The sequence below is a fragment of the Podarcis filfolensis genome, assembly GCF_964270895.1.
Source record: "Podarcis filfolensis genome assembly, chromosome: 10".
NCBI classification, from domain to species: Eukaryota; Metazoa; Chordata; class Lepidosauria; order Squamata; family Lacertidae; genus Podarcis; species Podarcis filfolensis.
In genome coordinates, this window is record NC_139612.1 from 51678698 (window position 1) to 51706353 (window position 27656).

Sequence of the window (27656 nt, forward strand, 5' to 3'; positions counted from 1 at the left end):
CTATTCATTTAAATTTTCCCATGCCACTAACTAGATTATTCAGAGAGGCTGTGATTGAACTAGACTTTTATCTCATTGGAAAACATTAATCACAAGCACCAAACAAATAAACCCCCAACCTGTCACTGTGGCTGTGTATTGTTCTTTTGAGAATGTTCTGCTAAAAAAGAAAAAGAAAGAAGATTAAAATTCTAAAAATTATAACATAGGAAAGGACAAGGCATAGAGATTTCCTGCACACTCATCAGATCTATTATGTGCAGGGGAAGTTGATCGTTTCTCCAGGGTTTACAATGTATACATTACAGTTGACTGTGTATACTTGAAAGCCTATACAGCCAAGTCATCTTGCGGGCCATTGTTTTGCTTTGACCTTTATTTCAATAGGTCTATCCATGCACTTTGACTTTTGTGGACTGTATGTGATTCATGGGCAGCTGGATCCACCCAAGAAGGCTTCATTACTGTATGGAGGTGCACATGTGCCCCCCTGCCCCACGTGTGCCAGCTTGCAGAAGTCGCTGCTAGTTCTGGTCCAGCTTCTGGGATCCTCGGATACAAACTGGTGTCCATAACAATTCCAATGCAGATTCAAGATTCCAAGAGGGACCTGCAACTAAATGGTGCAGTATAGTCTCTCCTTCTAGCAAGAGTCCTCATCTTAAAGCCATCCAGCCATCATGCCCTTCTCTAGCAGCCCATTCCATTTTTGCACCCCTTTCTGGTTCTCCATTCTCCTCCTTGATTGACACTTGACATTCTGTGGCTACTGAGCATGCTCATTCTTTAAGGGACTATGCTTTTCTTTTTATTCTAGGGTTGTTCTCTTAAGTTTATTTGAAATGGGTTTTCGGGGGTGGGGTGTGACTTCCCTGATACCTCCCTCTTGTTTTTCAGTGGTCCTGTTGCGGTTCCGTTCTTCTCAGCCCATACAACCTGAGCCTGCTATTAGTGGGAATGTTACCCTGGTGTAAGGCTGCAGAGACTGGTCATTGGAACACAGAGCAGCAGGAGCAGAGGGGAAGCTGGATGTTCTCTCTTCCTTCGTGTCACTTTGTCAGAATGTTTGGATATAAACAGAAGTGGCTTCCCAGGTAAGGCAGAACTGCTATGCTGACATCCTAGTAGGTGGGTGGCTGTTGTTTACTGGGAGGGGTGCGTGAGGTCAGCAAGATGCAAATGCACTGGAAGGAGCACCATGTGGCCTCTGATGATGCTTTTCCACCATGCCACAAGTGGAGAGAAAGCAGGATAGGAGGTTAGCACAATGAGGGCCAGGGGAGCTGCAAAGATCCATTAACATTTGAGAGATTGGAAGATTTGTATGATTGTGATTCCTAGCAGTTCCCGAGTTGCACTGCAAAGAAGGAAAGAGAAGAACTCAAATTAAGCACGCAGAGAATGAAAACCTAGTAACTCACATTAAGCATAATTTGTTTGTTTTTCTTGTATCTATGTTCCTGTTTGGCAACTCATAGGGTCCTGCAGCAACTGGGGGGGTCAATGTGGCTTCTTTCCTGTTATCCTGTGTCAACCAGGGGTCCAGAACAGCTTTCAGAAAGGCTAGAAATCAGACATTTCCCTTTCCTGTGCTATGATCAAGACAAAGCCAAACATTCTTTATCCATCACCAGGATGGGGGAGGGGGGGACCCACTCTTTCATTCCCATGAGACTTGCTTCTTCCCCACTGCCTGCAAATACCAGAGCACAAAAATATGCTCCTGTGTGGATATTTTTTTTTTTAAAGCACTCACTAGGAATGTTTGCGGAATTAGATTTCTGCAACCCGACATGCATTTCCCAGATTATGGGTGGTATTCAATAAAGCGTTAATCATAGCAGACCCACTGAAATTAATGACCACAAGTTACGTCCATTAATTTCAATGGGCTGACTCTGCGTAAAGCTTAGTGGAATACATCCCTTAATATGTGCATCAGAACATATTAGACTCCCCCCCCCAATTTTTTATTCATTTTATAACACAAATAAAGAACACAAACAGAAAAACAAACAATACAAACAAATTCTTGTCATATACTTATTTTTCTAAACATTGTTAAGTGGGCTTCCCCAAGTCCCATCTATTTGATTTTCATTTTACTTCATCTTTAGCAGTTCACATATATCATAGTTTATAACCATCTTTTTTATCACACTTAAAATAACTTCACATTTTATCACTTACAAATAATACTATTTTAAAATACACTGTCTTCTACTTCTAACCCTACAGCCTATATCCACTTCCAAAGCTATTCTAAGATTTAAATATCAACATATTTTTTTCAAATATTCCTTAAACTTCTTCCAGTCATCTTCCACCATCTTTTCTCTCTGGTCTTGGAGTCTCCTGGTCAGTTCGGCACGCTCCATATAGTCCATCATCTTCATCTGCCATTCTTCGATAGTTGAGAACATATTAGACTCTTGGGGTGGAATTCAATGTCACACTAAGGAGATCGTTCCATCAGTGCCAGCATCTCTGCTTCCAGACAGAACAATCTCCCTTCTCTGTGTTGTCCTGGGGTTTTCCTGACTCACCCAAACAGATTGAGGGAGGGTACAGGGTGGGAGAGGGTAGGGAGTCGCTAGCAGGACTCATTGCGCTAGCTTCTGCTAGTGCATTGCTTATTATGTGTTATGTACAAATAGTCCCAAACTGCTTGTGTATATTATGGAAATGTATACCTTACTTATGGGACGCGGGTGGCACTGTGGGTTAAACCACAGAGCCAAGGACTTGCCGATCAAAAGGTCGCAGTTCGAATCCCTGCGACAGGGTGAGCTCCCGTTGCTCGGTCCCTGCTCCTGCCAACCTAGCTGTTTGAAAGCACGTCAAAGTGCAAGTAAATAAATAGGTACCACTCTGGCGGGAAGGTAAATGGTGTTTACGTGTGCTGCTCTGGTTCGTCAGAAGCGGCTTAGTCATGCTGGCCACATGACCCGGAAGCTGTACGCCAGCTTCCTCGGCCAAGAAAGCGAGATGAGTGCCGCAACCCCAGAACTGGTCATGACTGGACCTAATGGTCAGGGGTCCCTTTACCCTTTACCTTTATACCTTACTTATATGTCTTGTGGCATCTTGCAAGAGGAGTCATAAAAGCACTGTGCAATTAACCACAGTAAACTTTCACTGGGCACTTTGAGAACCTGTCTCTTTTTTCTTATATCCACTGTTTTACTTTCTCTACTGAACACTACTAATACACTCCAGTGAAGAAGACAGAAGAGTTCTGCATATCTCACAGACTTACTGAGAGCATTCTATGGTTCACCAGCGGAAAATCCATTTCCGAAACCTCTGTACTCCCATGCCTATCTGATTCGTTTATGATTGACATAACTCTGTGTTTATCAATAAACAGGTCCACACTTCCTTTGTTTTATATAGTGCATTTTGTTTTTTTTTAAATGAATATTTATTGAATTTTCCAATTTTATATTAACACAAAAAGAAAAAGAAAAAGAAAAATATTAAAAACAATTCGGTTTCAATAACAGTTTTTCGGTCACATGTTTCTTTGACTTCCTCATACCTCCCCTTCTTGTTCTCTAGTTCAATTTGTTAATTCAGCAAATCCTAATCTCTTAACATTCCTTTTAAAATATCACCTTATTTTCCACTCAACTTTTTTTAAATTTAATAACAAAAACAATTATAATCCCCATTATCTTTATCATAACAGCTAGAAACCACCAAAGTTCAAATCAACATCTTTTCAAAGTTCATTAATTTTATAGTATTTCTGTAGATATTCCTTGAATTTCTTCCAATCTTCTTCTGCTGACTTTTCTCCCTGGTCACGGATTCTGCCAGTCATTTCTGCCAGTCCCATACAGTCAATCAACTTCATCTGCCATTCTTCCAGAGTGGGTAAATCTTGAGTCTTCCAGTGCTTTGCTATAAGTATTCTCGCTGCCGTTGTAGCATACATAAAGAAAGTTCTGTCCTTCTTTGGCACCAAATGGCCGACTATACCCAAGAGAAAAGCCTCTGGTTTTTTCAGGAAAGTATACTTAAATATCTTTTTCATTTCATTATAAATCATTTCCCAGAAGGCCTTAATCTTTGGGCACGTCCACCAAAGGTGAAAGAATGTACTTTCAACATCCTTACATTTCCAACATTTGTTATCGGGCAAGTGATATATTTTTGCGAGCTTGACTGGGGTTATGTACCACCTATATATCATTTTCATAATATTCTCTCTTAGGGCATTACATGCCGTAAATTTCATACCTGTGGTCCATAACTGTTCCCAGTCAGCAAACATGATGTTATGTCCTAGATCTTGTGCCCATTTAATCATAGCTGACTTAACCGTTTCATCCTGTGTATTCCATTTCAGCAGCAAGTTATACATTTTTGACATAATTTTGGTTTTAGGTTCTAGCACTTCTGTTTCTAATTTAGATTTTTCCACCTGGAAGCCAATTTTCCTGTCCGAATTATATGCCTCCCTTATCTGAAAATAATGTAACCAGTCTCGGACTTTGTTTTTTAATTTCTCAAAGCTCTGCAATTTCAGTCTATCTCCTTCCTGCTCCAAAATTTCCCAATATTTTGGCCAACTGGCCTCCATATTGAGCTTTTTCTGAGCTTTCGCTTCCATTGGTGACAACCACCTTGGGGTTTTATTTTCAAGTAAATCCTTGTATCTGATCCAGACATTAAACAAAGATCTCCTGACAATATGATTTTTAAATGCTTTGTGAGCTTTAACCTTGTCATACCACAAATATGCATGCCATCCAAAAACATTGTTAAAACCTTCTAAATCCAAAATGTCCGTGTTTTCAAGAAGCAGCCAGTCTTTCAGCCAGCAGAATGCTGCTGACTCATAGTACAGTCTGAAGTCTGGCAGGGCAAAGCCACTCCTTTCTTTTGCATCAGTTAATATCTTATATTTTATCCTGGGCTTCTTGCCCTGCCAGACAAATTTAGAGATATCTTTCTGCCACTTCTTAAAACAGTCCATCTTGTCCACAATTTGTAATGTTTGAAACAGAAACAACATTTTAGGCAATACATTCATCTTAATAGCTGCTATTCGACCCATCAAGGAAAGCTTCAAATTTGACCATATTTCGAGATCTTTTTTCACTTCTGACCAGCATTTCTCATAATTATTTTTAAATAAGTTCCCATTTTTAGATGTCATATTAATCCCCAGATATTTCACCTTTCTCACCACAGACAGACCTGTTTCATTCTGAAATTTCTCTTTTTCAAACAATGTCATGTTTTTCTCTAAAACCTTAGTTTTGGTCTTATTCAGTTTAAATCCTGTCACCTGACCAAATTCTTGAATTAATTCTAACACTCTTTTGGTACTAGATTCTGTCTCTATATAGTGCATTTTGTTTCATGTGCTGCATTTTGCTTAGCCCTCCCATGGTCCGCCTGTAGGCGGCTCCTGAATCTACCCTCCCTTGCATATTTGCCGGCGCATGTGCATTAGTGGAAGAGAGGAAGACAGAGCAGGCAACACATTTCCTTCAATCCTTCCCTCATCAATACTCCAGTGCTGCATTTCCAGAAAACCAGAATACGTTTTGGTTCTGCACAGGCTTTTCCCTTTCTTTACAGGCACTGGGAGGAAGGGAGGGGTTATCGTGGCAAGGACTGGTAGTTATTGCATGGCATAGGTAGTAAAAAGGTTTCTATGGCAGTAGGGGTGCCAACTTAAATAAACACTGTGGGGGCCCAGGTAAGCCCCACCCCGCATAACTGATCACATGACACAGTGCACAGACACCATTTGAATGTGAATGCCCATTAATTTTGTGGGGGCCCCTGCCCCCTCAAATATTTTTATTATGGGGGCTGAAGCCCCCACAGCCCCTAGGAGTTGGCTCCTATGTATGGCAGCCATACCAGCAGCTGGGAAAAAGAGGCTGTGGAACACAATGGAATGCAGGAACCCAGCACCTATATTTACAGTTGTTCACGTCTACGCTAAAAAATAAAATTATAATAACAGATCTACAGAGTTACAGAGCTAGGCGAAACAAGCGGCGGAAACCAGCAACACACCAACACACGAAGGGAAACAGTCAAAGCCCGTAAAGCCATGAAGTGCTTCAAGTGCTCTCTTCTTGGCAACGGATATGAGCAACACAGAAAAAGAAATGAGGCAGAACAAATCTAGGATGGATGCAGGTGGGGAGTGTAGGAAGGGGCAAGAGCACGGAGGAGTAGTTCTGAGATGGGGGAAATTGGGATATGCAACCTCCCATCATTCAGGGAAGCAGTCATCCCTTTGATTTTCAAAAGTTTTCATATTGTTAGTGGGTAGTGAGAAAGTGGTTTGTTTGTTTTGTTATGTGAGAAAGTGGATTTGAAAAGAGGAAAACCTGAAATGTCAATCTTTCAATAAAAGCACGGAATGTTTCTTGTGAAATTGATATAGGTTGTTGGCCTCCATTTTGTATTTGGTACCATAAACATTGCTTCTGGGAGCCTGTAACATTTCCTACAGTTCTCCTGGAGCAAAGGGCAAATAATTTCATTTGGCATTAAGAATGAGAAAGCTATAGTTGAGCACAGCAATTTATGGAATACTTCAGTGTCAGGGCACTGCTCTGAAACTCCTTGCAGGAGTTGTGCCTTTACAAAACTTGGTTTCCGTCATGATGGCAGCCATCTTTGTATGGGTGTGTGAGAGGCAGAGACTGACAGAACTAATAAATTATGAGAAAGCCCATTGGAAGCCTTCGGCCAGAGCTGCAGATGGTATGCTGAGGAATGCTCTGCGTCTGCTGCAGCCTGTCGCTTTTCATCAGCGCTAATGAGGGAGAAGGCAAAGACAGCTGACTGAAATGAGAAAGTGTTCATGGGGCATACAGCTGATGGTGGTGCACGCTGTCAGTCAAGGGGTGGTCTTAGCCACAGATTAGATCTTTCCAGCGGCCTCTGCAGCTTGCTCGCTCCCTTTGTTCTTAAAAGACTCTCTCAGCTGGTGAAATTGCAAACAAAAGGCAGCTCTATCCGAAGCAACAGTGCAGAAGCCTTCGCTGAGGAGGAACATTAAGGGAAGCCGTATCAGCGAGACAAGCGGCGCTCGGACAATGCAGGGGACCACCGACGGCATTGCATGAGACCTCGAGGGAGTCTGGTAATTACTCTTAGAGGCCCCGTCACTTGCCTTCCACCTAAAAGGCTGTAGAGAAAAAGGCCCTGTTCGCACATTCTCACCCGTTGCCCGAAAACTGCAGCACCCAATGTTGCATATCCCCAACGACACATCATACTTTTCAGTGCCGTTATTAGTCACATTGCTGTCCCACCCGTTTCTAGAAGGAGTACAGGATAGCATACAAGTCCCCACCACCACCACCCATTTTTATTTACACAACAATTTTAAATGGATGAAGACCTGAACTATCATGCTGAAAATTATAAAATGATGTGAGATTAAGTGATTCTCTCCACCACCACCGCCGCCTAGAGTGTCAGAGAGCAAACTGGCCAGTAAATCACAAAGTTAAAAGTTGGAGTTAACTTTTTATTAGCAAAAAGATGATCTTCACATACTTGAGTGGGTGCAGGCCTAATGGAGCACAGCAGCTCATTCCCAGTAGGTCTTACCCCATGAAATCAGTTGCCAAGACTAAAAGTCCCCCCCCCCCCGCAAGCCATCTATGTATCCTCCTCTTGAGGGCTTTCCCCAAGCATTCAGAGACTGTACCTGTGTGCCTCTCTTTGCTCCTCCTGTTTCATGCCTCTTCTGGTTCTGGCAGTCAGTGGAGTGGGGAGGTTGTCATAGCAGGAGGGGGAGATGCCCAGGACTCTTCACCAGCCTGACTCATCTCTGCCTCCTGGCCTCCCTCCCTGTTTCAGCTTCTGCCTCTGATTCTGGACTTCTTTCTGCCACACACTCTCCCAGCTCACTAAGCCCTGCTACCTCTTCAGCTTCTGACACCTCCTCTTCCCTATCTTCTCCCTGTGACCACTCTTTATTGTCCCACCACCATTCCCCAGGCTCTGCACCTTCTTCCCTTGGTGATTTCTCAGCTGGTTCCTTCCACCATTCTTCTGCATCCAACCAGCCCATCGCAAACAGACTATAGAGAAGTAATTTGTGAGGTAACCAGAAGCAAAGTTGGCCAGGCCTGCTGTTGCCGATAAGAGGCTTTTTCTCAACTAAGGTGCTGCTAGGTACTTAAAAGCAGTGGCAGCTGGTGCGTATAGGGACTGGTAGGGTGGAAATAGGGGAGCCCAACTGTAGATGGCACCACAGACATTAGCAGGCAGAGCCCACCAATTCTAGTTTCCCCTCTCTCCTACTTCCTGTTGAGTTCTACTAGCAGTGTACTTTGCAGTGAATCCAACTACCTTGTAAGCCAGTAGTGGGGAACCTCCAGATGTTGTTGAACTACAACAACACCTTCAGCCTCAGCCAGCCTGGCTAATGGTCAGGGATTTGGGGAGTCGGAGCCCAACAACATCTAGTGGGCCACTGGATCCCCTTCCATATAAGCAAAGTGTTTTTTTGAAGGGGGGGTTTAAGAAAGGGTGGGAAGGAGATCAGGACCCACTACAAAAATTTAGGAGCCCCTGGGCCACCTCTAAAGCACCTTTAGGCACTAGGTGATAATGTTTCTCTTCAACCATGCCTTTGGCTAACTGACATCCAATGCCCTTTTAAATGTATTGTGGGAGTAAGGATTTTTTGGTTTGTACTTCTTTTTATTACGTTTATATATATATATATATTACAGTTTTATGTTGTCAACCACGCTGAGACCTACGGTTGTAGGGCGGTATATAAATTTAATAAATCATCATCATGAAGTGCAATGGTTATAAACTGCTATATGGGAGAGACCAGCCTTAAGAGCACTGCAAGACCTAAGATCAGTTCCAGGAGAACAGTTGTGACCTATGTGACCCAGAATGCCTGGATTCCAAGTATCGGTTGCATGTGCTATTGCTCAAAGCAAAATTAATGTTATTTCCACCAGGTGGCAGCAGAATAAAAGCAATTGCAGTAGATTATAGCCGGTTGAAATAGCTGCCATTTCAACCACCTTTCTCCCTCCCCTGACCAGCTTTTAGAAATCCAGCTGCTACCATTCTGGAATTGGTGGCTCCTGAACACATTCATATCATGTTTCCTTGCAGAGGTGTAGACTGTTGCTTCCAAGATTACATGCTGATGTTGCATTAGTTAAAAATGTGCGTTAAGAAGAGGCCTGCAGGATCAGGCCAAAGACATATCTAGTCCAGCAGCCTTGTTCACACAGCAGCCATTCAGATGCCTATGAGAAGCCCACAACTCCTGCCTCTTTTCCCAGCAACTAGTATTCAGAGACATATTGCATGTGTCTGTGTAACTCAAATGTTACCATCTTTATTTTATTTTAATTGCTTCGGACAATCCTTTGTATAGGATCTCAACAAAAATTTTTGCAGGGTAATAAGCCAGGAAAGTCTGGGGCAACTTTCTCTTACAATTTCTGTACTACTACTTAAAGGGCCTGGGATAGCTCAGTTGGTAGAGCAAAAGACTCTTGATCTCAGGGTTGTGGGTTTGAGCTCTACATGGGGCAAAAGATTCCTTCATTGCAGGGGGTTGGTCTAAATGACCCTCATGGTCTCTTCCAACTCTACAACTCTACTAGAATTCTAAGATTCTAGTATACAATGTCTGCCTCCTGCAATAGATGACAGTGGAAGGAGCTAACAGGCTCTGCGTCAGCACCTTGGTCAGCATAAGCCCACCAGCACTGATTCAAGTCACCACACCATCCTTCCTTTCTTATTTTTAAAAAATGTTTTATAGTCAGCGTGTGGCTGACTGGGCATGAACATGGTTACTGATGCTCATTTTATTATTTGCACATTACAAATGTATTATCCATTTCTATGGATGGTGCTTATGTGCCCAAGGAAACATATTCAGCGTCAGGATAGCAGGAGCAAACTGTCACTTTATTGCTCTGGCTAAAATGCAGTGAGTTTAAAATGCAAAACTGCACATGGTTGGCAAACTGAGTTTTGTTTACATTTTTGCTCGAGCACATCTGTAGTGTGGAAGCAGTAATGCATGGAATGCGGGGGGAGAAGAGAAATGCAAATGGGGCACAACCTCAAAGTCACCAGCTGGTTAGTTTCCTCCTCTTTAGCCTCAGTTTTGTCCATGTGGAACTCAGCAGGAAGGAGGATGGGGACAAAATTGGAATTAGGCTGTGTGCATGTTACTGGCTTAAAACAAAGCTAGGTCATTCTTTTTCTGAATTTGGATTGAAGGTGGTTTTGGGGAAAATACATCACAGAATCACAGAATTCTGGGGTTGGAAGGGATACCAAGGGTCATCTAGTCCAACCCCTTGCAATGCGGGAATCACAGCTAAAGAGTCCTTGACAGATGGCTATCCAGCCTCTGTTTCAAAACCTTCAATGAAGGGGAGTCCATCACCAAATTGCAGCATTTCATAAGAAACATCAGCGTAGATACAGATAGGTATACGTTGTGGCTAATGCCATGTGTACACAGCTTCTCGAACCAGCAGCAGGAACACAATGGATACAGAAGTGTGTACATAGCTGTTGTTAGCGCTGCCTGTCTTTGGCTCTGGCGCCACCTACTGTCGGTCTCCCTGCCCTCCACCCTACCGGTCCCAATGGGCACCCGCTGTCACTGCTTCTGAAGCGAATTTTTTGTAGTAACAACTGAACATTCCCTGCTCAATCCAAAAACTGCATTCCAGTCCTGCCTAATCCAGCAGGGTGTAATGGTTCAGCAGGGTGTAATGGTTAAGATGTAGGAATGGGGAGACCTACATTAAAATCTCCAGTCTGCCAAGAAGCTCATTGGGTGACCTTGCACAGTCACTTTCTCTCTACCTCACAGGGTTGTTGTGGGGATAAAATGGGAGGTGGAGAATTACATGACACAACTTTTAGCTGCTCACTGAAGCCCATAGAAGACAATCTTTCTAAGGAGCTGCCTGCATTTTGCCAACACAAATGAACTGAGAGGAACCATTGCCTGTCAAGCTCGTTGATTGAACTGAGCTATGAACTTTTGTTTGACTGTCATTAGTTCCGGTCCTGGCAGCTGAAACACAGTTCCCCTTTGTATGCATGCTACATTTTCACCTTCCCTGTGGGCTGAAAGGAGGTTTTTATGTGACCTCTTTGAAGGCCAAAGTATATGTCTCTATACCCCTAGATACACACCCTGTCATAATAGAAAGCCAGAAAATGCTGGCAACTTGAATGACTGCCACAGTTATCCTGATTTCCTCTCTATTTCTGGCTCATAGCTAGCAGGTCAGAAGATTTTAAGAGTAACATAATTAGTGCACTGTGCAAAGCTCACAAAGATTGATACACAGGTTCAGCTCAATATGACACCGTGGCGATAAAAAAAAGGTGAACTGAAAAACCTGGTCAACATTTTCTGCTATTTATTTATTATTATTCTTACTGTTCTTTCCATATATGTATATATTTTACACCTCACCTTTCCTCCACGAAGCTGAAGGGGGTGGCATATGGTTCTTCTCCCACACATTTTAACCTAACCTCGAAATAACTCTGTGAGGTAAGTTAGGCCAAGGAATAGTGACTGGCCCAAGGTCACCCAGTGACCTTCATGCCTGAGTGGGGATTTGAATCCCCGCTCTCCCAGGTCCTCGTGTAACCCTCTAACCACTGCACCACACTATACACCACCAAATGTTTTGTTTTCACAGAGAAAACAAGGAAGGCAGGTCTCTTGTCGTACGATTAAGGATAGCTCCTAGTGAGCAGAACTGCTCAAAGGCTGGAGGTAAACTTATCAGCCTCTGTCTCCAATCCATCCTTTTGAACAACTGGAGTCGGGACAGCTTTCTCTCCTGATTTCCATTGACTCCTGCTTTGTGTGCTTCCTCTATCATTGGACGGTTAAGGAGGTATGTAAAGGTAAAGGGTAAAGGGACCCCTGACCGTTAGGTCCAGTCGTGACTGACTTTGGGGTTGCGCGCTCATCTCGCTCTATAGGCCGAGGGAGCTGGCGTTTGTCCGCAGACAGCTTCCGGGTCATGTGGCCAGCATGACTAAGCCGCTTCTGGCGAACCAGAGCAGTGCACGGAAACGCCGTTTACCTTCCCGCCGGAGCTGTCCCTATTTATCTACTTGCACTTTGATGTGCTTTCGAACTGCTAGGTTGGCAGGAATGAAAGGAGGTATGAAAGGTACTCAATTCCTTGGGGCGAGAGGAAGGACCCTAGGAGGCCCTGGGGCTGTGAGATTCGGGTCAGATGGCCCTTGTCTGCCAGTCTCCAGTTTAACATTCCCCTGATCACCTGCATCATGCTCAGAGATGGCAGCATGGACCAGCTCCCTAGCTGGTGGCAACGTAAACCTGTATCAGTGCCCTGTATCCTCCCAGGGCTTCTTGGTTCATAACAAGGCATTATACCCTCCAACATTTCTCCATTGAAAATAGGGATGTCTTAAGGAAAAGCGGGACATTCCAGGATCAACTCAGAAGCTGGGATGGCTTCTGTAAATCCAGGGCTGGCCCTGGAAAATAGGGACACTGAAGGATTTGAGGCATTGCCATGTTCCTGATTACAGGTATATCATCAGGTGCCCCATGAAACATAGAGCTCAGAAGGGGCCTCAGTTGAAACCAAGCTAATCCATTAAAAAAACCACACTTTTATTTGTGAAATTTTAACAGCTTTTATGCACACATCGTACAGTATCCACCACTCATCTATTTTCCTAAGACTTCCCAATCCAGCTTTCTGTGGCATTCGAGGGAAATCTTGATCTGCATATCCTGCTTTTCACCCATTATCATTTCAAGTCTTCCTTTTTTGATGTTATCTGCTGCTCATATGTTAGGTAAAGGTAAATGTAAAAGACTCCTGGACGGTTAAGTCCAGTCAAAGGCGACTATGGGGTTGTGGTGCTCATCTCGCTTTCAGGCTGAGGGAGCCGGCATTTGTCCATGGACAGCTTTCCGGCTCATGTGGCCAGTATGACTAAACCACTACTGGTGCACGGATGACCGTGACAAGTGCCAGAGCACACAGAAACTTCATTTACCTTCCCACCGCAGTGGTACCTATTTATCTACTTGTACTGGCATGCTTTTGAACTGCTAGGTTGGCAGGAGATGGGCAGAGCAACGGGAGCTCACCCCATTGTGGGGATTCGAACTGCCGATCTTCTGATCAGCAAGCCCAAGAGGCTCAGTGGTTTAGACCACAGCTCATCCCGTGTCCCTCCTATTTAGGTTAAATTGCATATTGTACCCTCTAAGATAATCTCCAAAACACCTCTCCTCTCCTCTTATCTTTAACTCATCCTTATTCCTTAGTTTTGTGGTCATGGTTATTAATTCTATTCTATTAATTTGTTCTGTCAAATTTCCTTCATGTGTATCTCTTATTTTTTCCATCTCTTTTGTTAATTCAGACTTGTTCATATCAAGCTCATTTTGGGTGAGCCCATTCCAGATTGAACTCATTGAAGCTTACCCATCTCTAGTTACACCTTTGGACATATGTGATCAGAGCATTCAAAGAAGCCCACAAAAATTTCTGGCCTGCACAATTTTTTGTTACCCCATATGCCTGCTCCTGCAAATCTTTTGTTAAGTGCTGAGGGTCTGAAAAGGGGCAGGCGTTTCTTACTCAGCAGACTTGTAAAGAGCTACTCATGATATCATGTGTCATCTCAGCTCATACAGTGCAGGTCCCTGTTCTTGACAACCCTTCCTAGCCCTTTGTCCTTATGATATGCATTTTAGGTCCAGTGTAACCAATTCCCGAAGCATAGCTTTGCTGACTGCCTTTAGTTTGTTGCAGGAACAGGCAAACTGAGTTGCTGCCATTGCTATCAACTTTACATGGAGCAATGGCAAAACTTCAAGGTGTATTTCTGTGTGTGGGAACCTTTTTTTTATAATTTCAGATGATATTTTGGAAGCTTATGGAAGCCTAGTGACAGGAAGAGGGGAAACTCAAAATGTTCCTGGGAGGAATAGGGGGACGGAACACATATGTTGTTTATGCTGACACATTTCTGTTGCCCATCTCCACAATAATTAATTAACAGATCCCCAGCATAGCCCCCCCCCCGACTTTCCCTTCCTTTCTTTGACTGCTCAGATGCCTTCATCATCTCCATTTGAATAAAAGCAAGTCTTTGCAATGCTGATTTCTAAAAGCAGAGAGGCGGTGCTCTCTCTCTCTCTGTGCGTGTGTGGAAACCAGCTTTCAGATTATGCAGATAAAAAATGTATATTGGAAGAGCTATGGAACTTCTTATATAGAAAAGGACTAACTTATTCAGTGGCAGCAAGCTACAAAGAAAATTAGATTAAACCTGAGACTGATTCAGAATTCCTCCCCCCCAGGTGTACCAGACTCCACAACGTATTTGTAGGAAGGCACTGTCTAATACAGGTGCTGAAATGTAATGCCGAAAATGCCTTGTTGAGATACATGATATTGACAATTTCTTCCTCATCTGAATTTACTGTCTGCATGCTTAGGGTTGCTCAGCACAAACATGCCTAGGATTCCACTGTAAATTAAGACACACACCGTATTCTTTTCTCAAAGACTCCATAGAATTGTAGTTTACTCCTCACAGAGCTACAATTCCCAGCACTCTTAGCAAACCACAGTCCTTAGGATGCTTTGGGAGAAGCCATGTGCTTTAAAGCCGTAGCGCACGTGCAACTGAACTTTAGCTGAATCTGAGCCTGTATATACAGTATTATCTTTCCCTTTATTTCTTATTTTCTGGGCGGGAGGACAATTGCTTATGTAGCCAGTGAGGCACCATCCATTCTCAAGAGGAAGGTGCCAGCATTCTTACGAGGAACCCTGACATTTACAGTGTTTAAAAAGCCTCAAGTGCATTGAAAAGAAGCTGCGGCTGCACATGGCGTTTTCCCACTCCTTGCAAGCAATGGCCGCTGTGCGCATTAACCTCTCCTGGGACTCAAGCAGCGACTGGGGTGGGGCAGAGGAGACATTTCAATAGAATAAAAGGCTCACAAGATTCCGAACTCCTCAGCACAGAAAAACGGTGTTTTCCTCTACAGAACGAAGGAGTCCCTCATTGAACATTTTGATACTGTACATCTGCCTGTGGCATGAGGACAGTTCACAATTCCAGACCTTTGGCAGTGTGGTGTAGTGGTTAAGAGCGGTAGACTCGTAATCTGGTGAACCGGGTTCGTGTTTCCGCTCCTCCACATGCAGCTGCTGGGTGACTTTGGGCCAGTCACACTTCTTGAAGTCTCTCAGCCCCACTCACCTCACAGAGTGTTTGTTGTGGGGGAGGAAGGGAAAGGAGATTGTTAGCCGCTTTGAGACTCCTTCGGGTAGTGATAAAGCGGGATATCAAATCCAAACTCTTCTTCTTCTTGGCAGGCCTGCTTTATGTGTGATCTTGCTTAACTCAGAACGAAGTGAGTGATTCCAAGGAGTGTTCATCCACGGATATAGAGGCCATGTCTGCACTATCCTTTTAGAGCAGACAAGGCAAAGAATCCTCGGAATTAGTTTAAGGATGTAGGGAGTTGTTAGGAGGCTTCCTCACAGAGCCACAATTTCCAGAGTGGTTAAACAATCAGCCCCTCTCCCCAGGGAACTCTGGAAACTGTAGTTTTCTAAGGAGAATAGGGGTTTTCTAACAACACTCAGCATATTTAACCAACTACAGTTTCCAGGATTCTTTGGGTTAAGCCATCCATATTTAAAGTGATATGATTCTGCTTTATATGTATAGTGCAGACGGGGTCATATTTTAAAGAGGCCTTGCTGCATGAGCTCTTGCTTTGGAAAAGCTTTTGGGCAAGATGCTTCTCTCAGTGAGTCTAACTCCATTTCTGTAGCTCAGTCAGTAGAGCATGAGATTCTTAATCTCAGGGTTGTGGGTTCAAGCCCCATGTTGGACTGAAGATTCCTGCATTGCAGGGGGTCAGACTGGATGACCCTTGTGGTTCCTTCCAACTCCAGGATTCTATGATTCTACCACCAATTGCTTCATCTTTCCCATCACTGCTACCACCTATTTGCTTGCCAGGCAGAAAGCCAACAAGCAGGCTGGCATCTCCTTCTCTCCACAACTCTCCACATGGGTGACCAAGCAAAAGCAGGCTGCAATGGTGAAGAGTAAGAGCAGGTCCCGGGGGCTCTTGTCAGTGGCCCCTCTGCCTGCTGGGATGTGGGCCCTTAGCAGTTGCGAGCCCTGAATATTCGTTCCATGCATTATGCTACTCATGCGAAAAGAACTGTTCCGAAGCATGCCCTTTTAATGTATAAAAGTACCACTTAAAAATGAGGTTTCTCATATTAAAACGATATCTCCTCCTGGCACTTTACATGTTTTGACAGCCTCTTGGGAAATAAGCAACCATTAACTGGAAGCCATGCTTTGTCTTTCAGTGATGCATGGCAGACGCCACATCAAGTTCGGAGCTTCACATCGTCATCCTGAAAGGGAGCTCCAGTGTGCTGGAAAGGATAACAACATCCAGCGCTGCCACTTAATTATCCTTGAAAGTGCATTCAGAAGGCCCTTTTCTCCATCTCCAGGTTTGAGCCAGATAATTCTATTTACCTGTGTTGACAGATTTTCCTGTCTGAAACAAATCATTCTGCAAACTCTTTGCTTGATTCATGGACATTGTTTTAGCTTACAAGACATATCTTGCATGGAAAACAAGCCAAGCTACTGGGTTCTGAAGCAGAAATGCCTTCACAACAGTAACAATAAATAAATAACAACCCATTGTTTACATCTACTTTTTGATGCAGTTTTAGCTTGTCATTTACCATTTCCACAGCACTGTTACCATTTATTACTGTAATCATTTACATAGCACCATCAATTTCACCAGTATAAGAGGACAATTCTCTGCCCTTCAGGACACGAGCTAACACAAAGAAGGGAACAGGGAGATGGACATCGATGTACATGCTGCTTTATGGGGGATAATATAAGCAACAAAACAATACTCTTTCCCTAGAAGCCTGCAATCCAAATGTTGACAGAGCAGGAGGTAACAGATGAAAGGGTGGGAGGAAAAGAAAAGACCAGAGTAATAAAGGATGGATATATGCAATGGCAGTCACACATGCTCAAGCTTAGATTTGGATTGGAAAGAGCTAAGCAATAATGCCCCTGTTCAAAACTCAGGGTGCCTTTAGGTGATCTGACTCTTATCTGCTCCCACTGGCTCCCCATTATCTCCACCAAATACTACAACTCTGTTTGGCCCTACTGCCCCTGGTGGCGAGTTGCTGGGGATGTTGCCCATTGCAGGGACTGCAGAACTGAAGTCCCTCAAGTTGGAAGTGAAACATTCAACTTGTGGCCAGTGAGCACATTCAGTCATGCACTGTATTGCCAATATGAAAACTCTGGAATTAGAGGGAAGGAGCAAGATTGACGTGTATGCAAATTCCTGCTCTTACCTTCGTATCCACACAGATCTCATTTGAAGACTCATTAAAGGCCCCTTCAAATCTGGGGTGAAATGCTTTTCTGGTGCTGCCCACTTTTGACATAGGTCCTTGCCGAGCCTGAGTATTCACTGCTGGGCTTAAGTGTTGTAGCTCAAATGAAAGTAATGAGGACACTGTAGTCTGTATACGCCTTCAACTAGAACAGTATATGTTTTGCTTCGGAGCAAACAGGAGAGTGTGCCAAGCCATCTTATCACACGCTTCTGGCTTAAAGAAGAAATCCTTGGAACAATCTAAGCTGATGCCTAATTACTTTTCTTTCTTTTTTTTACCATTTGAAATATATCTACCATGAAAATATGCATAAAATGAATGATGAAGTGACTAACTGTAGGGCTAGATTACAGCACCTGTGTTTCATTCAATGGGATGAATAGGATGCATGTGTCAGAAAGGGGTGGTTTATTGATGAGTAATAATAATAAATTCTCAAGACACAACGGAGCTGCACTGAGCATCTCTTCCATAAATTGTGCCTGCTCTGGGATTGCTCATAGATGAAGAGCAGAATACACACACACACACACACACACACACACACAAACTAAAGTTAGTTGTTCTTGAGCAGCTCAGTAGTAGAGCACAAGATTTGCACCTCTAAGTCCCTAAATTCAACACCAACATCTACAGCAATGGCTGCAATGTTTTCTTAATACAGCATAAGGCTAGTGTTGAATATGATTTAGCACTGGGATAGGATTGGGTTCTTCAGTTTAGACATTACACTTTCCATGTTGATATTATCCAGAGTCTAAGACTGCAACCCTAACTCCACTTACTTGGGAGTAAGCCCAGTTGAATTCAATAGGCCTTACTTCTGAGTAGATATAGTTGGGATTGCAGTGGCTCAGTTTCTTAAGGGTTGGATCCCAAAAGTTTGCTTATGTGCCTTGCTTTTTAAATAAACAAATTTACCCCAAAAAGCAAAATAAGCATATCCTTATCCAATATCTCCCAAACTATAGTTACCTTTTCTTCCATCTTACATTTTTATATAGAAAAAAGAAATACAGTGGTACCTCGGGTTACATACGCGTCAGGTTACATACGCTTCAGGTTACAGACTCCGCTAACCCAGAAATAGTGCTTCAGGTTAAGAACTTTGCTTCAGGATGAGAACAGAAATCGGGCTCCAGCGGCGCGGCAGCAGCAGGAGGCCTCATTAGCTAAAGTGGTGCTTCAGGTTAAGAACAGTTTCAGGTTAAGAATGGACCTCCGGAACGAATTAAGTACTTAACCTGAGGTACCACTGTAAAAGGGTGGCATTCTGAATTCCTTGGGCTCATATCCTGGCAAGTACGTTTACGAGCTCAGGCACAATCCTATGCAGAGGTACTTATTTATTATAACTGGGTTAACTATTGCACTTGGTAGTAAACCCCAGTGAAATCAGTGGGGCTCAATTCTGAGTGTGTGGGGGGGAACCACTGTGTCTACATTTGCTTAAGCGTGCTTACATCTCAGAATCTGTTTTGATGCATGTTTTCCAATTGCACGGTTTACTGAGGCTGTTGTCTCCTTCCTCCCCACCCCCCCTATACAAGATTTTAAAAAATAAAATAAAAATCAGCATTTTTAAAAGTGCCTTGGTAAAATGACACACACACACACAGCTCTGAAGGTAGGAGAGATGCTATCCCCTTCCTCACCACGCTACCCCTCCAAGCGAGGCCCCTGGAGGAGCCAACCACAATTTTTTGGACTATCGGTTTATTGTGTGGTAGTGCAATATAGTAGGCCCTTTCTTCGACCGACCCCACCCCCCACCCCCGTCTCCTTTCAGCATTTCAGCAGAAGCAGCTCCGCCGCGAGGGGGGTGCAGGGCTGACCTGGGCATCTTCACCCTGAGCAATGTGCAAAAGCATCCCTCGCGCCCCGCGAGCCTCGCGGCCTTTGACGGCGAGGCAGGAGCAAGGCGAGCGCAGCCGGCTTCAGCTTCCAGCCGAGCCCGGCCTTCTCCCCGCCCGCTCCATGTTTCCCCCACCCCGCCCTCCTCACAGCGCGAGAGGGAACAAAAAACAGGCCCTTCCCCGGCCGCTCCCGCTTAATCTCCCTCCACCCACCGGTTGCCCGGCCAACAAGCCAGACAAGCAGGTGATCCATTGACAGGGAGCAGATGGTCTCCCGCCGAGGTAAGCGAGGCCCAACAAAGAAACCATATTGATCATATTGCTCCTTTCCTATTCTTCGGATGCAGCGTCAGGGCTTGGGACGTTTTCTCACTCGAGCTCCCTCCTGCCCGCCGCGCCGGGCCTGCCTGCATCTCCCTCTCACACACAGGGCGACGCTGCTCCGCCTTCCCCTCGGAGAGCGGAGAACCAAGCCAGGCCTTGAAGGGCTGCCTCAAGCGGAGCTGCAAATGGCGCGCTTCCTTCCTTCCCTCCTTCCTCTTTGCCTAGGGCACCTATAGCCTAAGGCCGGCCAAGTATTTTAGGCTCCTGAGGCAAAGCGCCCCACAAAATATTTCTTCCCTCATCCTGACAGGGAAAAACGCCACAACGGTTCAATCGCAAGGTGTTGTCCTTTCCATAGCTGTCCACTTTCAGATTTGAAAATACAGTGGTACCTCGGGTTACATATGCTTCAGGTTACATACGCTTCAGGTTACAGACTCCGCTAACCCAGAAATAGTGCTTCAGGTTAAGAACTTTGCTTCAGGATGAGAACAGAAATCGTGCAGTGGCGGTGCAGCGGCAGAAGGAGGCCCCATTAGCTAAAGTGGTGCTTCAGGTTAAGAACAGTTTCAGGTTAAGTACAGCCTTCCGGAACGAATTAAGTACTTAACCCGAGGTACCACTGTAAGGGATCAGCAGCCTCCCCTGTCCCGGGGACAGTCTACGGGATATCTAACAATCCGGGATAGCAGCGGGAAACGGTGCTGGAATAAAGGAATTTCCCGCAAAAAAAGGAAAGGTTGACAGTTATGGTCCTTTCATGGCACCCCAAAATCAACTGTTGACACACCATCAGGGCCAGATTTCATAGAATCATAGAGTTGGAAGAGACCACAAGGGCCATCGAGTCCAACCCCCTGCCAAGCAGGAAACAATTTAGATTTAGGTTTGATGAGGCCCTAAGCTACTGAAGGTAATGGGGCCCTTTATATGTCCAGCTGTCCTTTGTCAACAACAAATCGTGTTTTTGTGTTGAATATATGCTATATGGACCTAATAGGTATCTAAATCCATTTGCACATGTTGCCATGCAACCAGTCCATGAAGAATGTAGGCACCCTATATATAGAAATGAGCAAACCAGTGATATTTTAGGGAGCAGGCTAGCAGGCGGGGCCCATGACTTACGTCATAGGAGCCTACACAACACAACACTGTTGCTGTATGTAGGTTTTATTTTATTTGTTTTTTATATTTTATTTTGGAAATGTACATCCAGTTTTCCCCCCTTAAGAGAGTGGGGCCCTAAGCTATAGCTTATTTAGCTTATATGTAAATCCGGGACTGCACACCATACATCTAAACCGTAGTTTGTTAATGGGGTGCTGGAGTGGTGGCTCTGAGTGCTGGAGTGGTGGCTCTGGAGTGGTGGCAAACTACAGTTCCCAAGATTCTTGGGGAGGGGGCGAAAGTCGTGTGCTTTGGGTGTGCGGTGTGTATGCAGCCTCAGTTTCTGCCTAATGGCAGGGCCAGCTGCTTCACAGTTTAATGGATGTATTCCTCGCTTCCCACAGCCTAAGGAAATCTTGAAGCGACGGATCAGGGCAACTTCTGTTCCGTTAAGGATTTGATGCCCTTGAGGTAAGGAGAAGAAAGTCATACGCTTGGAGGCACCCTTCCATTCTGTCACATAAAACCACACTTGTGAAAAAGTGGGAGGGGAGGCCGTCATACATTTTGCTGCTTGAGATAGAGTAGCAAATAGAAAACCTCACCCCTGTCATGGGCGTAGCCAATGGGGGGGACAAGGGGTACAGCTGCTCCCCCTAAAACAATACAAATCTGAGGTTCTGCCCCCCTAACTCCCATGACCCCTGTTGAGGTACATGGTACTCAGGACTGGCCAAATTATTTTGGCAGCTCTGCTTACTGGCACTGTAATAAATCAAATAGCTAACCATTTGCTGCCCTTTCATGACACCCCAAGTTAGCTTCCTAAGGTGTCTGTCGTATTCTGGCATGGTTCATAAAAGCTGAGCCAAAATATGGCTAAGTATGAAAGGTATAACTAGAGAGGAGATCATGGCCACTTTGTCCTCCCTCCTCTGCTTCTGCAAACTAAGGCATAGTTTGGCTTCACATCTGATCCAAAAACAGTCTCATACGTTATCTCCCCATGGCAAACTTTGTCTAAACCTTGTGCTTTGTTGGATGACACACTGAGGGCTCATCTTTGTCCCACCGCTTTCCCCCATGGTTTAGTGCTGAAGTGGAACAAACAGCAACCACATTTTCTGTGGATTGCCGTTTGTTCCAGTTTAGTGCTAAAGAGCATGTTTTCCAGGGGAAAATGGCGGAGCAAAGGCAAAACTGCAAAAGACACATGCTTAGAAAGAATGGGACAAACAGAAAACCACTCAGATCCATGCTTTCTAGGCACAGGACAAGCAGAAGTGTGCATAAGCCCCAAGTCCCCCCAACTTTTTTTTGCCATAGACTGCTTGAAAATTGCTGAGGGTTTTGGCTCTTAATGATTTTTCTGCCTGTTGTACCAACTATAATGTGCTGTGAAAGGTGCTATACAATTTTAAATTGTATTTTTACAGACAGGCCATGGACCACCTGAATGAAACACTCTTAGACCACAGTTCGGGTCTTCTAATCTTTAAGCGCTAAGCTCATAGCAGCATAGCAGTAAGAGGACTAGGAGGGGAGCAAAGCAGCCACATTTCTCTAGGAACCCACATGCTTTTTTGTTTCTGACGAAACGTTGTTTGGCTTAACAGCACATATGATTCAGGTCTGTGTCTAATAATAGGGCTGACCCAGCTTTTTCCTCATCTGGGGTTAGCTTTTCTTTCATCCCATATTACTCTTTAATGCTGCTGCTTTGGCATTCTATAAACCCTCTTTCTCATGACTGGCTCAAGACATTTTAGCACCATGAGTGGCATCATGGCAAAATTTGAGTGCGGTGTCCCAGGATCCTTTACAGTGTATCAGAGAGTGGCACAGGGTTCATAGGGACACAAGATCAGGAGCAAAACTGGCATAGCTCTGTGTATTTTATTTATTATGGGAATTCATATTCTACTGTTCAGACAAATATTCAAGGCAACTTCCTGTGTAGACCTTCCTGAGTTCCTGAGGTAGTTTGATTCCAATGGAAGGTTGTGTGCCTGTGTGTTGGCAAATTGCAAGTCTTCAGAGTGCTGCAAATTGCAGCCTGGGGTGGGGGCATGATGGAAGGAGGGATGTTCCTTTTCTTCTGTTGCATTTTCTTGCTATTTGCCCTGTTATACTTAATTGAGTTTTCATAACACTAGATTGTGTGTATGTTTGGGATTTTCATTGAGAAAATGGCACAGGGGAATGTGTCAAGCCCTCTGTATGTGCACCATAGTCCCAGTCCAAATGGGAACCCCACATTGCTTCAGTTTTCAAAAGGCTAAAGAGTGAGATGCATTCACACACATCTGTCTCATCTATTTTGGCCCTCAGACCCAATCCATTGAACCAAATATTTCTTTGTTAAAACATGCCCTCCTTGAGACAGAAGAAAGGAAAGGAAAATGGCCCTATAGATTATCTCCCTGCCCCCAATCACTTTATTCAAGTCTGGATGCTTATGAGGGATATTTGGAGGCTCTCCGACTGTACAGTCTTTCCCTCCTTCTCAACCATTTATCAGGACCGACTCAGTATTCACTGCTGTGTAGCAAATTGTGATGATACCAACAAGGAAAGCTTGAAAAATGGTTAGCTCTTGTTCACAATTTTGCGTCCTACTTTCATAGCTGTCACATAAATTCACCGCAAGCTTTGCGCTAAGACAAGAGAGAAGAATTTTTTAAAAAAGAAATAGTCTGAAAACAACAGTGACAAAACCCAAGGGCACAGTTTGCTACGGTGTCTGCACTTGTTTGCAGGTGGTTCTGGAAACCATAACTACAGTAGCTGCTTCTAGTGTTTTCACAAGTAGTTGCTGTATAGCTTTTAAGATAAATTTACTCTCCCTTCCCCCAGTCCATTTTACAGTAAATAAAAATGCCCCAAAGGCCTTTTATTTCCCTAAAAGGGTGAAATGTGTGTGTGCGTGCGCACCCCCTCCCCATACACACATGCAAGAAAGAAATGAAAAGAAACAGGTTCTGTGAATAAAGGCCAGACAATGCAGGGTCACAAAGCTGTCTCAACTAATGTCATAGTGGAGCTGCTGGGCCAGCTTACAGAGGACTGCTTGTTCCTTGATGTTTATGGTGATCGGTATAACGCATGTAACACTTTGCGAGTAGTTTTAGGACAAGTGGAAAAGAAAAGGTCTTTCACAATAACCTCTTTTCTGATGCATTTGGAGCATTATGTGCTCCCAAACACCTGTGGTTGACAAAGAAGGAGCTGGGCGAGACAAACATAAATAAATAAATAGAGGAAACAAGAGATTGTTTCGGTGTATGCAGCCCCTCTCTTCTGAGCACAACAGAGCTTTTAGCTTTAAAATGCTCCTTAAGTTAGTCTTTTATGAACTTCAGTAATGGACAGCAGCACAAGAAGCAGAGGGTAATTTAAAGTGATGGCAAAAGTTTTGTTCTGCAAAGGTATTTCAAAAGATGGGATGCTTTCATGCCATTTGAAAACATTTTCTCTGTGTTGTGCTTTGTTTTATTATTTACAGCCAGGCCTAGCCACAAGTGCCTAGCAGTCTTTGTAGACTGGAGAATTTTGCAGCATAAACCACAAACACTAAACTATTCCATGGAAAAGACTGGTTTGTAAAAGAAATACATACACAGAGGCACTCTTACTGGGAAGAAAACTTCATTGATCTCAGTGGCGCTTCTAAATAAACATGCCTAGTATTGCATTGTTTGGGTGTAATAAACATATCTTTCAATAAGTGTACTCAGTGATGCTTACTTCTGAGTAGATGTATAAGGGACCACTGCTAGGCATCAGTTCTTATGTATGCATATCTAGAAGAAGTATATTCACTTGAAAAAATGAGTGAGACCCACCTCAAAGTAAGGATGGAGAATAGAGAATAAATATATTTCTGTAATTTTTTAAAAAGAACATATTGCTATAGTAAGTTCTGTTTGGACAGACAAAGTTAGGAATACAGAAAATCCAGATTCAGATAAATTTAATGTAGTTGCACAACTAATATGCAAAGTTAGAGCTGTATCACACCTTTACTTTTGTAAAGTATCACTGACTTAATTCTGGTGTCCGCCCAGTGCCAAGTCTGTATGGCTACCCACTTCCCCGCCCAGTGCTGGTGGTGGTGGGGAATGAAGGGGAGAAACATATGGGAGAGAGATGTTTTGCTGCAGCTGGGTCAGAGGAATGTATCCAGTTATGCTGCTGCAAGTGCACCATGCTGTTTCTTCTCTCTGCACTCCTCACAGCAGTCATTCCTCCTCTGGTCACTGCTATGGATGCATGACCTGATTGTTGGTCTCCACGCACTGCAGTAATATGCAAGGGATTTCCTTTGTTCTAATGCCAGGTGGGAAAACTATGACCCTCCAAATATTCTTGGACTCTAGTTCCCATCAGCCTCAGCCAATATGACCAATACTAGCAACCAAGCTTTATGGGTATGTTTAGCCTGGAAAAGAGAAGACTGAGAGGAGGTATAGGCATCTTCAAATATCTTAAAGGCTGTCACATAGAAGATGGGGCAAACTTGTTTTCTCCTGCTCTCGGGGGGGGGGGGGGCAGGACTTGAACCAATGGCTGCAAGTTACAAGGAAGGAGAGTCCAAATAAACATCAGGAAAAACTTTCTGATAGTAAGAACTGTTCGACAGTGGAACAGACTCCCTTCATTGGAGGTTTTTAAGCAGAGGTTGGGTGGCCATCTGTCCTGGATGCTTTAGTTGAGATTCCTGCATTGCAGAGGGCTGGACTTGATGACCCTTGGGGTCCCTTTCAACTCTACAATTCTATGATTCAAAAGTCAGGGGTGATGGGAGTTGCAGTCCAGCCAGCAGCATTTTGAGTGTAACAGTTTCCCCACCCCATCTAGACCAAAAATGGTTTGAACTACTATTGTTTCAAAAGGTAGATACATAAGGATAAATATCAGGTTTCCATGTAATAATTTCATATATTTCAAACATATTATTAGATTGTGAGAAATGGTTAAATAATTGTAATAAAGAAATATGATTTGATGCTGCTTCATATATAACTATTCAGGAAAGCACAGATAATCTTCTTTACAATTTGCACAGCTAGAATGCTTTCTATTGAGATCAGGTTTATTTTCACCCTTCTGGGGCAGGGTAAGGTTTTATATCATGTCATTGAGGTTGGTAGCATTAGAAATAAAGGGAAAATAAAGGGAAATTTAGCATGGAAACAGATGTTGTAATTTAGCATGGTATGGGGTCCAGTTTGGATTATTATATGGATTTTAAAAGCTGTGATTCAGGGCACTGGTTCCCAGAGTAAAATCATGCTGTTTAGGATTGTCTTGAAGGAGAATCCTCAATTTATGAAGGTCATAAAGGAAGGGATTATACAGATAGGTTTTCACAAAATATCTGATCTGAAGCTCATTGAAATCAGCAGGAGTTTTTAACTCCAGCTTTAAACAAATAATGAATTGACCCCCCAATGCATTATTTATATTAAAGTATACTTTTCTGAGTCAGACTGTTAGCAAATCAGATGTTTTAACCAGGGGGCATCTCAAGCTCTTTCAAGATTGCAGGAAACGTAAAATATGTTTACTTGAGAAGCTGAAGTAGAATTCAATGATGTCCAAACAAGAGATGAAAATATACTTATTATATACAGCATACATCTGTCACAATCCCCAACTAAATGCAATAAATAATAATAAAATAAATTGAAGCAAAGCCTAAGTGAGAGACCTTGTGGGGTAGTGGTTAGTGTATGGGACATAAGCTAAAGAGCCCTGGGTTCAAATCCCCACAAAGCATACTTGGTGATCTTGGTCTAGGCATTCTCAGCCTACCATACTTCGCAGGGTTACTACGAGCATAAAATGAGAGGTGTCTTGCATACCACCCTGAATTCTTAAGGAGAGTAGGATAAAGGTTGCCAGGGTGACAAATCTACAGAAAGTGGAAGAGGAAACTTAGTAATAAGAAATTACGTGCAGATTTGGGAGAGTGTGCTCTAAGTCAGAGATGGGCAATGTGGTGCCCTCCAGAAATAGAACTATAACACTCCCCTTCAGCCCCAGCTAGCATCAGCAGTGGTCAGGGGTGTTGGAAGCTTTAGTCCAAAAGCATTGAAGGGCAGATATTGACCATTCCTCATCTTTATGAATGAAGGATAAAACAGTATCCCTTAGTGTTTAAATGTTGAGTTGACTGCATTAGTACAGAGTAAAATATTAGGGAGTAGGGTAGCAGATTACTAGCTCTTTTGTTTAAGCTATGGCTTGTGAAGTCTGCACAGAAATGAGAGCTTAATCTGAGTCACTGCTCATAGGAAGCCATCTTCTTTCTTTGGCAATCACTCATAGCCAAGTAAGATTGTCTTCCATAAACACGTTTTTTGGGTTTTTGGAAGATGCCTGTGCGTGAATTCATTTTATGTGCGTAGATCAGTACATGTTGACCAACACACAGTCTTTGCAGTAGGGCTCTGTTCCGATGGCATGATGTAGTCACGACAAACCGGTAGATTAAGCCGTCTTCTATCACACTATACACATGGTTTGGGCTGGTTCATATGGGGAGAGGCAGTCCTTGAGGTATTATAGTTTTGAGCATCATAGGGCTTCAGAGGTCAATACTAGCACTGAATTGAACCAGGAAGTTAATCAGTAGCCAGTGTGGTTGTCATAAAATCAGTGTGCAGTGTTCAGACCTTCTCATCACAGTCAGCAATCTGGCTGTTGAATTCTGCACTAGTTGTAGTTTTTGAACTATCTTCAAAAGCAGCCCAGTGTGTAATGCATTACAGTAATCTAACTTATAGGTTATCAGAGCATAGACAACTGAAGCTAGGTTATAGGGCTGGGAATCACCCTTGCTTGAAACCCTGGAGAGACACTGTCAGTT

General features: G+C 43.7%; 2 long non-coding RNA genes across 2 annotated transcripts in view; both read left to right on the forward strand.

Moving 5' to 3' along the window:
• Window positions 1-580: 580 nt before the first annotated feature.
• LOC310743738 lies at window positions 581-16565 on the forward strand. Its single transcript, XR_014539206.1, has 3 exons — window positions 581-623; window positions 898-1094; window positions 16416-16565. It is a non-coding gene; the product is annotated as an uncharacterized lncRNA (long non-coding RNA).
• Window positions 16566-19101: 2536 nt separating this feature from the next.
• LOC310743725 overlaps window positions 19102-27656 on the forward strand; it is a 146506-nt gene continuing 137951 nt past the window's right edge. Inside the window, exon 1 of the long non-coding RNA XR_014539190.1 lies at window positions 19102-19630. This is a non-coding gene — a long non-coding RNA (uncharacterized lncRNA). The remainder of the gene's footprint in view (window positions 19631-27656) is intronic.